General features: G+C 43.2%; 1 long non-coding RNA gene across 1 annotated transcript; it reads left to right on the top strand.

Moving 5' to 3' along the window:
• The first annotated feature begins 1,673 nt into the window (after window positions 1-1,673).
• On the top strand, window positions 1,674-7,242 carry LOC133280067 (uncharacterized). Its single transcript, XR_009747057.1, has 4 exons — window positions 1,674-2,396; window positions 4,196-4,773; window positions 5,077-5,175; window positions 6,700-7,242. It is a non-coding gene; the product is annotated as an uncharacterized LOC133280067 (long non-coding RNA).
• Window positions 7,243-9,489: the final 2,247 nt, after the last annotated feature.

Raw genomic sequence — 9,489 nt, 5'->3', positions numbered from 1 at the left:
AATCCAGCCTGTCCAGATCCCTCTGCAAAGCCTCCCTAAAATGCAGAAGATCAACACTCCCACCAACTTGGTATATTATGCAAACTTCCTGAGGGTGCACTTGATCTCCTTGTCCAGACCATTGATGAAGATATTAAACAGAATTGGCCCCAGTACTGAGCCCTAGGGAACACCATTTGTGACCTGCCACCAACTGGGTTTAAAATCCATTCACCAGCATTCTTTGAACTCAGCCAGGTTTTTACCCAGAAAAGAGTATATCCGTCCAAGCCATGAGCAGGATTACTCTGTCATCCTTGTTTTGTAATATTGTCTCTGACTTCAAAAGGTCTTTGCTTTATTGTCCTTAGCAGCTTGCGTGGTGTGGCAGAGGGCACAAAGTGCTATAGCACTCCATATAGTACTCCACACTTGATGGTGACAAACATATGTAGCAAGTTGGGCAAGGGCACTAAATGACAGCAATTTAGCTGACTCTTGTTCCATTATTTCAGATTTCAGATTTACTAGCTTAGCCCTTTTATTATAAGCCTCATCCACTGGGTGCCAGAGGCTTCCAGTCAGTCTTTTCCAGTGGAAAGGAAGGAGACAGTTTGACTGGGAAGATCAAAAACAAACCTGGGACTCAGTCCAAAATAGAATCATATCTATTTTGAGAATTTGATTCCTAGATTTAATTAAGGAATTCTTTGGATGGTCAAACAGTCCTGTGGCTTTGTAGCAAGTACAGGAGTCTCTTGATTCACGTGTTGGAGATCTGGCCCCCTCCTCTGCGACGTGGTGGTGGGATGAGGATTCTTTCAGAGAGAAGTCATCTACACATCCCTGGGGGAGCTGGTTGTATGGGCTGGCTCTGATCGCCAGTGGTTCACTTGGGGAAGAAGGGTTTCTTTTGTGGTGTTGGGAGGGGGTGGTTGACAAGCCTGTTGTGTTTTGCACAGGGAGAAGAAAGTGATTTGTCAGTAATTTAATAGAAAGGATAGTTGATAGGAATCCTTTGTGCTGGTTAATACCAGCTGGACTTTGCCTCAAAGGGGGAGATATTCCACTTGGGAACAGCACTAATAATGTTGTATGACAGTATACACAAATCATCTGCTGCTGGTATGAATGGTCCTGCAACCCTTGACAGCAAGTTACTGCTGTATTTGGAAACAGCCAAACTCATGACTCCAGGTTGAAAATGATACAGCTGCTGGCTACCCCATCACCTCGGATCGTTATGCTGAATAGGGCCAGAGGCCAGAGCCATGCTGTGCCACTGCGATGTAATGTTCTAAGTGACGGGCAGAATGCGAAATGACTGAGGATATGATGTGAGAGCAATAGCATGTGGAAGCAGTGCTGGTGGAGGGAGGCTGAAGCTCTGCAGCAGTGCTGCCGTGCCTGTGCCAGCTGTGGCTGCAGTGGATGCATGGGGCAGCCAGCTGCTGCTTTGCTCAAGAACACACCCTCTTTTTCCTCCAGATGTTACTGCTCACCGTCATGGACAAACCCAGCTCTTATTCTCCAAACGGATCAATATTCCCTAACTCCATTGCTCAGTTTCCAGGGCCCCTTTGCCAGGGTGGCAACTGGGAAATTAGCTGGGTAGATGTTTGGTTTAATAATGAAGATACATATGTATAATAATATGATCAGATCTCAAATAATGAACTCAGTTTTTTCCCCCTTATTCTTGCTTTCCAGGGAATGCTGGCAGGTTTGGCTCTGTGCATCATACCACAAAAATCTCACTCCTCCAGAAGAGGGCTAATACACGAAGGAGCTTTCTACCAGGCTGATGTATCACACATGCTTTATATATCAGCTTGGATTTCTTCAGTCCAGACAAAAGGATCAAAGACATAGGGAGGGGCATGCGTATGGGGAAGCTTTAATTTTTGCAGACGTGGAGAGCAGGGCAGCATAGCATGGCTAAAAAAGCTTAGACATAGCCAAATGTAAGAAATTGTATTTATGAGCTGTGCTCAGAAATTGCCTCTGAAGCTTGCAGAGCAGCTGGTGTCACTTTCAGCTGACATTTGTACAACTGAAACACATACAGTGCAGCCAGGAGCAGGAAATACAAGTTACGGACAAAGATTTGTTGGACACAGGACTAGGAAATAAAGTGTTGTGTGGTCCAGGTTGCCTTTATACGGATTTATGTCATATTATCTACATGAAGCTAAGGCAGGTATTAATCCCAAGGCTGAAATATTGCTGGGGATGGGAGTAAATTTAAATGTATTCAGCTGAACTATTTTTCAAAAGGATACTATTATAGGCTCTGACAGAGGTGTCCACCTTTCAACAGGCAGACATCTGAGATCCTGTCATTCTTCTCTAGCTCTGAGTGTGTTCTACAGTCACACCCTCAACTTGGAGAAGTTACCTGTGAAGGAACAGCAATGGTATGTATTTAACAGCAAAAGAAAGATGTCTGTAGGAGGAGCTACCCAATAGTAGTAATTCAAAATTTATTACAAGTCCCAGATATTTAAGGTTTTTTTCCAAACATGATTTACAAGGTTTCCTGTGCTTATTAAATGCTTCTTAAGAAACTGCATGGTGCCTTGTCTTTGAGTTTTGACTAGGAATCAGTAACACCCACTCAGTAGGGTTTCAAATACAAAGTGCTGGATTTTAAGCCAGTTTAATATACAGGAAAGAACAGACCTTCAGCCTGCTGTCAGCTAATCTGGTGGCAAATGGACTCTATCAAGTGACACACAAGGGGGAATGGCTGTAAACTGACAGAGGAGACATTTAGATGGGATTTGAGGAAGAAGTTCTTCCCTGTGAGGGTGGTGAGGCCCTAGCAGAGGCTGTCCACAGAAGCTGTGGCTGCCCCATCCCTGGCAGTGTTCAAGGCCAGGTTGGAAGGGGCAACCTGGTCTAGTGGAAGGTGTCCCTGCCTGTGGCAGGGGTCTTGGAACTAAATGATTTCTCAGGTCCCTTCCAACCCAAATCATTCCATTATTCTATGCCCATCTCCCATAACTGTCCTCCAGTGAGGAAAATCTTCTGCCTAGCCTCTCAAAAAACTGAAGAAACAGCTTTTTATGGTGAGGTATTGTGTGAGGATGAAAGATTCAGCAATGCACTGAGTTTTCCCCAAGCTTGCAATGATGTGACAATGTCAAGAAGGTTTGGAACAGGATGTATTTCCTTTTAATGTGGCTGATCAGTAGCATCCCTCTTACCCACAAAGTGGCCCATGGGCTGTTTGACTGGAGTAAATACCTTTAGATAGCAAAGAGTTGTATTGCATGGATGTACTAGCTCACTCCTATGTTAGCTCAGGCCTCTCTGGAATGGTTTTTCCTGATTGATATAGGCACCTCTGTCTCCAAAACTGCCAACAAATTAATCATAATGGATGCTCCAAAGGTGAAAAGCCTGAGCTGTCTTGACTAGCCATCAGTGGGACCTGTCCTGCCGTATACTGAAAAGTACTGACGGATGTCTTGCAGAATGTCACAGGGCTGCTATGGCAGGGGAGTGTATTGTGCCCTTTGCTCTCAGGATTTGTCCCTTAGAGCAGTAGTCTCTTTCCATGCCAAATGATTGCATTCCCCTTTGCTGGGCCACCCTTGATCTAGACAGGATAAGAAATGACAGCGCACGTCTGGAAAAATCCTGCAGATCTCTTGACCTTTGGCTGTAGGAATGGCTGCTGGCTCCTGCTGCAGAACTGCCTCCTCCTCCCCCGTCCCCTGACACAACATATATATACACATAGCTTTCATGTGTGCCAGCTTTTACTGGGGACATGAGGCTCACTGGAACTCAAATGAGACTTGCCAAGTCCAAGAAGACAAAGTCAGACTTGTGTTAGTGTTGTGGAAAGAGGTGCGGGAGGTCCTGTTCCACCTCATCCCCACCAGCCCAACACAAGTTTTACTGTTCCTTGATGATATATTTTCATTGCAGGAATTGCTGGAGAGCACGGCACACATTTTTGTTCACTCTGCCACTGCCTAGGTTGGCAGGAGGTGTTGCTAAGCAGTCATTGTGAGTGTTTGTACACACTCAGCGCCAGGTTACTGTGAAAATTTGGGAAAGACCCACCCTGGAGGTGACATTCTCGCCAGCATGAGATGACTCCCTGAGCAGTTTTCCATGGGTGCAGGGAAATTGTCAGTATTTGCAAACATTGATCTGATTTTTTGTTACAGAATGCCAGGTTTTTTTTTTTCTGGTCTTATAGCCTACTGCATAGTGGAAAGCTGATACAATATCAGCAAGGATTGTGGCAGCCGTGCTTGCAGTAAAAGAGGGAAGGAACTGCGCTGTTGAGTGCTACAACATCATTACACAAATTCATTTACAACATCACCCAGGGACAGGGAGTGTGCATGGAGTAACTTTATCCCTAACATTCAATTTATTTGGAAACTGGGAGTGGATGCAAACATAGCACCTCTTTTGGGTGCTGTCAGGATAGAAGAAACCAAGCACCCTCTACTATTCCAAATCTGACTCAACTGTTGCTTTGCAGAGGTGTCTCACCAGATCATGAAAGTCATAATACCACTGCCTTTAGAGGCTTACTGAGGTCTCAACTGGGAGGTGGGAAGGGATTCTTAAAACAGAGGCTCCTGGACCCATGACAAGACTGAGTGTGAGAGCAGTTCAAGGGAAGTCTTAACCAGCGGGAGGCCAGAACAACAGTTCTGGTACTGTATCCTGATCTTGCTTCAGTGGATTTACAGCTGGTTCCTTTCCTGGAATGAAAAGATTAGAATCGCTGGAGCTGCATGTGCGTCTTCCAGTGAGGGGAACTAGGTATGCAGCAGCTGTAAAAATAAAGAACCCTCTCAGGCCATCATAGTAAAAAGGTTTGGAAACCGTTGAAAGTGGGGTGGAGTGGGAAAATCCTCAAATTTCCTACTTTTTTTTTTTTGTATTCTGAATTTCGGCATGTCAATTTTGAAATTGGTTTGAAAGAAAAGGATGAAAATTCCATTAAATTAGGGAGAAGAGTCTTAAGATATAAAAAAGGTTTCAAAACTTTCTTGAAAACTCTAAAGAATTCTGTTTGGTTTTGTCTTGTTTGTTCTATTGCTGCCTTTCTCAAAAGCACTGCAGATATGGGACAGCCCGGCTGCAAGAAATCAAGGTTACAAAACCTGACGAGAGGAATTTCAGAGCAGTTTGACAAGATTAGACTGTGTACTTCATTATGTGGTTAGTTCAGCTTATATTCATGCTTTGGGTATTCAGCTGAAGACCTACAGGAGTCAAGAAGGGAGCATGCAGGTATACGCCTGCAGGTGATGAGAGATTTGCCTGTGTGAAATTCAGAAATTTAAGTATCAGTTTCTGAAGACCACAAAGTAGAAGACAAATAAGAAAAAATAGTGGATTAACCAAGTCTAGAAAAGACTGGGTTAGAAACTGGAAAGGTGAGTTTCATTTATATCTTCTGATAACATTTTTTGTAAAATGAATAGAATAAGAAATGGCCCTTCTGCTATTTAATGTGTGCTGCAGCAAAATTTCTTACCCACTTCAATAAGCTTGAGATCTCATGAAAGCCGCAATGCAACATAATGCTTCAGTGAAATTAGAATGGCAAAACTATCTTTTGCTCTCTGTTTTCTCTGACCTCACCTGGAGTGTGAAATCTGTTCAGAGGAGCCTTCATCTTACAGTGATGGTGTTGGTGAGAGATGGCAATGGGAGCTGTAAGACCCCTTTTTCTTTCCCTCCTACCTGGGTGTAGGCAACCAGTAACTCAGCACCACCACAGACTTTCCTCCTAGCCCTGACATGGCCGCAAAACCCCTCTTCTGGTATTGCCATGGGAGGCACTATCTGAGGAGGTTCATAACCCGTGGTACAGGTAGTGTTATTTTGGGGGAATGGGATGGTACCCTGATAGCACTGCCAAGACATGTAGGTTCATTCAGGATAACCACACCACTAGGTTCACAGAATCATAGAATCACAGGATGGTTTGGATTAGAAAGGACCTTAAACATCATCCAGTTCCACTCTCTTCCTTCCACTAGACCAGGTTGCTCCAAGCCCTGTTCAACCTGGCCTTGAACACTGCCAGGGATAGGGCAGCCACAGCTTCTCTGGGAACCCGTGCCAGTGCCTCACCACCCTCACAGGGAAAACTTCTTCCTCAGGTCTCACCTAAATCTCCCCTCTGTCAGTTTAAAGCCATTCTCCCTTGTCCCAAACTTATCTGCCTTTGTCCACAGCCCCTCTCTAGCTTTCATTTCTGCCCTTTATGTTCTGGAAGGCTGCTCTAAGGTCTCCCTGGGCCTTTCCCTTCTCCAGGCTAAACAAGCCCAGCTCTCTCATCCTGTCTCTGTAGAAAGAGGTGCTCCAGCCTGTTCATCTTTGTGGCCTCCTCTGGACTTGCTCCAACTGCTTCACATCCTTCTTATACTGGGGCCTCAGAGCTGGATGCAGGACTGCAGAGAGGTTCTCATAAGACTAAATGTTTTTGCTCACTAAACTGGAATTGTTAACATCAAGCTTACTGGCTCGTTTATTCCGTCTCATTTTGAGACCCTTGGTTTTCACCCACCTCTTTATTTACCTCTAGGAATGCCCCTTAGTTCAAGTGGCCATGGTCTGTCCTTCCAGCATGGTGTTTATTCAGTTCCAAGCCCTGCAAGACTCCACACAGCCAGGAAGGCATTGCAGCATGTTACGCATTTGGTTCCTCTCATCTTCATTCTATTTGTTTTCTAGACATGGAGACTGCTATCCTGGATCAAGCTACAGATCCAGAATCTGTTCTGACTCTTGAGCAGTGGCAAGTGCCATCTGTAAAGAAAAAGCACAAAAACCTCCTAAACAACAATTATGGAAAGTTGCCCTTGGAAAGTTTCTTCCTGACATATATTGGCAAGAAATCATTTTATTCTGAGAGTTTCCATGCCCTCCCCAGAAATCCTTATTAGTCTTCTTGCAAGGTCATTATTGATTAAGATGTTTTAAGTACATAAAACAACACTAGGATTTGCAGAAATATTTGTTATGTAAAGACTTTTTTACCCCCTTAATAACTTTTCACAGCCCCTCACAGAATTTGTTGAGCAAGACTGAGATTAGAGTCTGTTTTGGACTTTGTCCTAGAAAACAAGCCAAATATGATAAATAAAATAAAACATCTGGAGGTCTAGCCATCAGAATATCATCAGATATCTACTGATTCTGAGGGAATGTTATATATAGAAGGTAATAATCTGAAGTGGTGGGCTTTTCATAAAATACAACTCTGAAAGAATGTAGAATGAGACACAAAATAAAGTTGATCTGAGTTGATTGTCTAAAAAATTTACTATGGAAAATCATGAGGTCTGTAATGAACAGTTGGATCACTTTAACAAATGTCTGTGCCAGTAAAATCTAAATATATATTTAAAACCCAAAGATAACAGAAGTCAATCTTGCTAAGCAGAGATGCAAGGAACAATGCAAAGGATAAACACTGTTGAAAGGGGAAAAAAGGCGAATAAGGTTTTAATTAGTGGGAGGGACTGAGCAGATTACAGAAAGAAGATAAAAGCAAAGAAACGTAATTGGAAACACAGCAATGTAGTATCAAACAATCCAAAGTATGTTATCTAGTACAAATGGGTTTTCAGCCCTTTCCACAGCAAGTGGTAAGTAAAAAGGTTGATGCTCTTGAGGTTAGAAGACAGGATGCATGGAAAATAAAAAATATCAGTCATGATTAAAATGCCCAAATTGAGTAATAGGCACATGCAATCCTTCCCCCATGGTAAAGACTACTATTTCACTCTCAGCCCTCATAGGAATACATGAGCATACTGATGTTAAATACATGTCCAATGTTACATGTTCAAAGAGTTGAGTAAAATCCTGCTGTTTCTCCATTTCTTTCAGCGCTGCTGGAAATAGAAACCTAGCCAGTGCTACCATGTCATCTCTCTGTGGTGGCCCATGTAGAAAGAGTATTTGTCTGAATCTGGGTGACTCATTGAAGATACTAACTGTAGACTTTGTAGTGCAGAAGCAGGAAGCATTGGTGGGTCCTCTCACTCCCTAGCCAGAAAATAATGTGGTAGGTGCTTCTTACAGGGTTAAAATGGTTAGAGAAAGACCTCATGTTTGATTAGGCACTGTGTATATGAATAGACACTCAATCAAGGGCTTTGGTGCTCCTTTGGGGAGTCAAGTCTAAATCCCAATTCAGAGGAAGGATGGACAACTGAAGGAGCAGAAAATCACTCTCTTGAGTTTATCGTGTCTATGTCTACCATATGCGCTGCAGCTGAGGGCTGGAATACGACCATTTGCTCTCCGAGTACAAGCATCCTTATAAAACAAACAAATAGCAATTCTCAGAGCTGTGTGGAACTACCCTTCTTGGTGTCCTTGGCATTAGCCACAGAATTAAATGCACAAGAAAAGTGGCCCTTTTTGCCTCCAAACCCTTTGTATTTAAAGACAAGGGAAGAGATTAAACCTAGGGGAACACTTCTTAGTTAATAACACATTGGCTGCCGTTCACTGCTTTCTGTTTCCATGGGTTATGATTTTCTTGAGTTGATGTCCCAGCTTTGACTCTCAATACACTGAGATTGAGCACTTCTTAGTGAAAGGTTCAGAAGTGCCTGGGAGTGATCTGCTTTGGTTGGGTACTCAAGTGCCACAGCAGTGGTTTCTGTTCTTTGAAGTGACATGTACAGCTTTTGTAAGTTGCTTCATAAAAGGAAGATCACTTTTGCAAATGGCTTTCTTCAGCTTTGGCTTGGGTGCTGGGCATTGCTTGACAAATTCACCCCTTGCAGAGAACACAAGGCTTCCTTGCTGCAATTGTATAGATTTGGCTGCTCCCTTTCCAACCAGCAGACTACCAGGTAGTGCCAACTCCTCTAGAATTTAAAACACAGGCATATTTGTGGTCATTTCTACTTATTTTGTAGGGCTTTGCTCAGCAGAACTTGGAACATGTTGGCCTCAGATTTCTGGCAGAAGACTGCAGTGCTGCTATGCCTTTTATGAACAAAGTGTTTGTCTCTCTGTCTCTCTCTCTCTCTATCTGTCTATCCATCTATCAATCTATTCTATCTCTACTCTAAGCAAGCTCAGTTATGCCTGGAGTGGGAAATCTGCCTTTCCTGCTCAGGGATCAGTATGCAAAGGCTCATCCCCTCTCTTAGAAGCAGCTGTCCTCATTTTCCAGATTTTGCTGTTTATTTTCATAAACTAGACCATGGGACCATTGTTGCTGTGAGTTCCCTTCAACCTGCTGCTGTAGATGGCAAAATAACTTCTGGATAGAAGCTGCCTTGCAGTTTTGATCTTTAAATAATGAAAATATATAAAAAAAAATTAATCTGGCCTTTTCCCTCTTTTGCACTATTCCTAGCAAAAGTGCCATGAATGCACTTTTCCCTCCCCTCCTTTTTTTTCCTAAATGCTGGTAAGTGAGCAGCTATAAAGAGAAGACCGTTCTAGCCTTTCCTACTAACTAGGTTTTTAAGGGTCAGTGAATAATTAAAACTTGCC

This window comes from Pezoporus flaviventris, unplaced genomic scaffold, assembly GCF_033815535.1.
Source record: "Pezoporus flaviventris isolate CSIRO_AGI_PZ_B2104156 unplaced genomic scaffold, CSIRO_AGI_Pfla_v1 ptg000079l, whole genome shotgun sequence".
In the NCBI taxonomy this organism is placed as follows: domain Eukaryota; kingdom Metazoa; phylum Chordata; class Aves; order Psittaciformes; family Psittacidae; genus Pezoporus; species Pezoporus flaviventris.
Note: the sequence above shows the minus strand (reverse complement) of the source record. Positions and strands in the feature narration are given on the sequence as shown.